We start from the raw sequence: 4,399 nt of genomic DNA, 5'->3' as shown, positions 1-4,399 counted from the left end.
TTTATGTTGCTCTGTGACAGTTTAATGGTGTTGCTCGTTATGAAAAATTGGTGGACCTAATGCTCCCAACACCAATATAAGCAACTAAGTGCTAGATAAAATGAGCCTGAATTCATTAAGTTACACCTGCACCAACAATACTTATGCTGATGTTCATTCTGAGCTGATGATATTACATGTGAATTATTATCCAGTTAGATCACGAACACGTCTTTGATTATGATGGCATGTTTATTCACATTAAAATTTCACTACTTGTTTGGAAGCAGGGACATAGTTTTGCAGCTCATTTGGATTTTTTTTCCTAAACAGATGGAGGAGAAGCTGTTTTTGTGAAAATAACAGGAAGGTAACATAAAATACTTGAACATGTAAGGTAAAAAAAAACATCTCAGTAATGCTACCCAAGGTGGTGGGTCGCCACCTTGGACTGTATGGCTAAATAAACATAAAATATTAACACATTTGTTGCTTGATTTTGATTAACTGTCAAGAGCAACATACAGAGCATGGACTGAGAAGGCAAAGGCATTGAAACAGGTATCATAATATGTAAAAGGAGTTTATTCCTTTCTCTTCTCTTCTCTTCTCTTCTCTTCTCTTCTCTTCTCTTCTCTTCTCTTCTCTTCTCTTCTCTTCCATGTCGAGTCTTTCTTTCTCTTTTTGACTTTCTCCTACCTTCCATTAAAAGCAGGACCAAATACTAACTAACTCTAAAATGGAGCTTGAACAATTTATGAAAGGGCTTGCGCAGTTGCCTACCACAGCAGGAGTCGTACAAATCTTTTCCACTTTGATGCTCCCAGTGCTGCACTCTCTCATCAACTGGCACATTAGTCCAGTTCCCACTGACACAGCCCTTTAAAAAGTTGATTTTATACAAGTCATTCTACTCTTCGCATGTGTGTGCTGGGTTAATGTATATCTGTGTTTGCTCTTTTGGCAGCACAGTGCTGATCAGTCCCTGTCCAGTCAGTGTGGTGGGCAAGAAGACAAAGCACCTGTCAGTCTGCAAAAGACCAAAACAACATAGAGAGTTCTAAAATAGTGCAGTGTTGGCACATTGCAAAACACTCAAGTACCTCTGGTTTGAGAGCAAAATCTGGGGAAGTGGAATAGAGTAAGAATAATGCCTTGTTTGGACTGATACAGGAAATAAAATAGTTATCTTCTCTTAATGTTTTATAAAAATAAGTAAGACCACATATTGATGGATTATGTATGTATATTTCCAAAAATTTATCTCTTTCCTTACATTTTCATGAAAGATTTTGCAGGGAACTGCTGTTTTGTGGCAAAAAAAGAATCCTACAGCACCTCTAGAGTTCAGAAGAGATTAGTTTTTGCTGAACTATTAGTTTATTTTCTTCCCTCCCTTAATAGGGTTTAAGCAGAATGAGGCCAAATGGTTATCTAATGCATGTGTTTTTTGAAAAGATAATGAAACAGTTTTCATTATGCGTGTGCTGTGGCAACTGTGGTTCTGCTCTACATAAATCCAGAAGGTGGCAGGTTAAATGGTGAAAAACAAATGGGGACAAACAAAAATAGCAAAGAGGTGCAAATCACAGCCTTCTCTAACTGCCAGCTTTTGCCAGGCCTCTGTGTGAGGCAAAGCTCTGTCAGCTGACCACAGGGATGTGTGGCAGGTGCCTAGGGACAAAAGGCAGTGTGAGAAGTCACTGCTGCTTTGAACACCAGTGTTGACTGTTTCTGGCCGGGTTTGCCTTGCAGAGCAGCAGAGAAACAAGAAGGGTACCCCAAAGAGTGCCCACTAACATGGAAGCTATAGCCACTTTCATGGTTAGAAATTTAAAATGCACACCTCTTTGTTTCGGGTTTGATTGTTTGTCAGTTTGTTTTGAAAGTCATGACCTTGGACTGCATTATTGCTCTGTATTTCTTTAGGTATATCTTCAGCTGACAGAGCATGAAGCTTTACCTTAGAGCTAAGCTCTTGAGCAGACTCGCTGAACTGTAAGTAAAGAGGACGCTGCAGCTATGCAAAACATGAAATTATTGGGTCATCTACCCAGGGCTGTTAAATAGCATGCCCTGTTCCCTAAGAACCAAGCACGGCATCTTAGATATAGAGTGATGATTTATCTACAAAAATAAACAAATTTTTAGAAATCTGACATGATACAACCCAAACAGAAGAGCATTAATCTCATCCTAGGATTTTATAAGAGATGTACTGCAGCTACTCTGCTAGACCATGTCCCATGGTGTTTGCTAAATAGCGTGTGTAGATATAATCAATTGCTCATTAGAGATGCCACACACGACACAGATACAATCATGCCACTACTGATTTACCCTTGACCCTTTGCTGTTATCACATAAGGAATGAGGTACAGGACCACAAGAGCTAGGGAGTAATTTTTCCTGTTCCCCCTGGGAAAACTTCTTCATCACTCTGAAATTATTGTTCAAGCAGGCACAAACCTGCTACATCTCAAAATTAGACTATATGTATCTTTGGAGGTGTCAAGAGTACACTGTGAGATCTCTCAAAGTAACCTCTGTCAGTACTGGGAAAGGCTCTCCCATGAGCTCACTGCTGTCAGGAAGCTGAGAGAAGCCTCTCTGCTCTACAACATGCAACTCCTGCAATTGCTGCAAGTCATCCCAGTCTGCAGGGCAACAAGTGCCTCTAAATCAGGTGCTATTTAAGAGATTCCCTAAAATAGTTAGGGAATCTCTCACCTGCTCTGTGAAGCTTTTCATCACATCACATCACGTCACATCACATTGTCACATCACATCATATCACATTGCAGGTGTGAGATGAATAATTTCTATTGGATAAATCTGTACCAGAAAATACACCACAGGAGAACAATGTGTATTTCAACTTCTGATCAGCATCAAGTCCAAAGGAGTAAGTCTGATATAAATCTCTCCAACATGCAGTGCATGTGGTTACCGGGTTCTCTGCACCTGCTCTTTCCCTTTACAGCCCTCTCCTGCTGAGCAGCGCTGCTCAGCTAATGCAGGCACAGCCCATGGGATCCCACCTGGCTCTGCTCTGTGCTTCTCTGACAGACACACTGATTCACATTGGGGATGGGGCAGCAACAGCGACGTTCAGCACGTCCTGTTGATGTCTATTCACCCTGACAGCTAAAGTGGAGCCAGTAATGATACTCGGAGCAGGCACAGATTATCGTAGGTGCTGTATACAAACAGCATGCCCTAGTTCTTTGCAAATGACCCTTGGACTTCCCCCTGCTCCTTCATGCAGACAGAAGCCTGTCCCATTAGGTCACAGCGGAGAGGAGGAGGAGACGGGGGTGCATGCGAGTGCACTGTGCAGCGCCTACCCCAGTCCTTCCAGATGTCTCCAGCCCAGTGTCTCACACAGGGAGGGGTGTGAGAGCTGCTGTGAGGGCGGACATGGTACCCTGCTCTTCGGCGATTTCACTGGGTCTGTCACCACGAGTATTTTGTTCCTGAATAAGCCAACTCTCCGTTGTGAGAGAGCACAGGGCACTTTTCAACGGCATCTTGAGTATTCGAAGCAAAGGAGAAAAGCTTCGGCTCCCCGGGCTGAAATGCCGGGTGTCTCACAACGAGGGGCCGCTTACAAACTGCCAGCTCTGCGCCTCTGACACCCCTCGGGTCAGTGCGGGAAGAAATCTCCTTAAAGCCGCACAGTTTTACCTCGGGCGGGTGAGCAGAGGAGGGCACGGGGGCGCCTGCGGAGCCGCCCGCCGGCACAGCACCTCCGCAGCGCGGCTGCTCCCGGGCGGCCCCGGCGCCCTCTGGCGCTGCCGGCGCGGCGGGACAGCCGGGCCTGCCCCGCTCCGGCCTGCGGGGAGCGCCTCGGCCGCGCTCCGGCTGGGACACGGCCCCGAGGCCGCGGGGGTCGGGCTCCCCGCGGGATGGAGGCCGCAGCGCCCGCCCCGCGGGGAGGGGCCCCAAGCTGAGGGCCCGCCGTGTGCGTCACTAGGGCTCTCTGGAGAGGAACGAGCCCTACTTAACAGGTTTATTTTTTTTCCCCGAGACCCAGATTTCCTAAATCCCGATTCAGTTTAAAAATAGCTCTCAGAAGGATTTCAGCGCCCCCGCCCGTGCGTGCTCTGCGCTGGGGAGCATCCCTGGCGCGGGAGCACCGGCGCCGGGCACGGCAGCAGCCGGGGAAACTCGGCTGCTGGGGGAAAGTGCTGCTAAAGCACCGCGCCCCAAACCCTCCTGCTGCACCCCCGCACTGACCGCAATACGGCAGCGCCGCTGTGAAACAGCAGACTTCGGATTTAATCCGAGAAGAAATTCGCACGCTGCACCGTGTGGCATTCAATGTCTGGAAATAGCTCCTCGATCTTAGAGAAGCTCTTTGTAGAGTTTTTACTGAAATTAATAGATCATGCTCAGTTTCATATCAATAGACATCCTC

The sequence above is a fragment of the Agelaius phoeniceus genome, chromosome Z (genome assembly GCF_051311805.1).
Source record: "Agelaius phoeniceus isolate bAgePho1 chromosome Z, bAgePho1.hap1, whole genome shotgun sequence".
Classification (NCBI taxonomy): domain Eukaryota; kingdom Metazoa; phylum Chordata; class Aves; order Passeriformes; family Icteridae; genus Agelaius; species Agelaius phoeniceus.
This window is presented reverse-complemented; position numbering follows the sequence as displayed.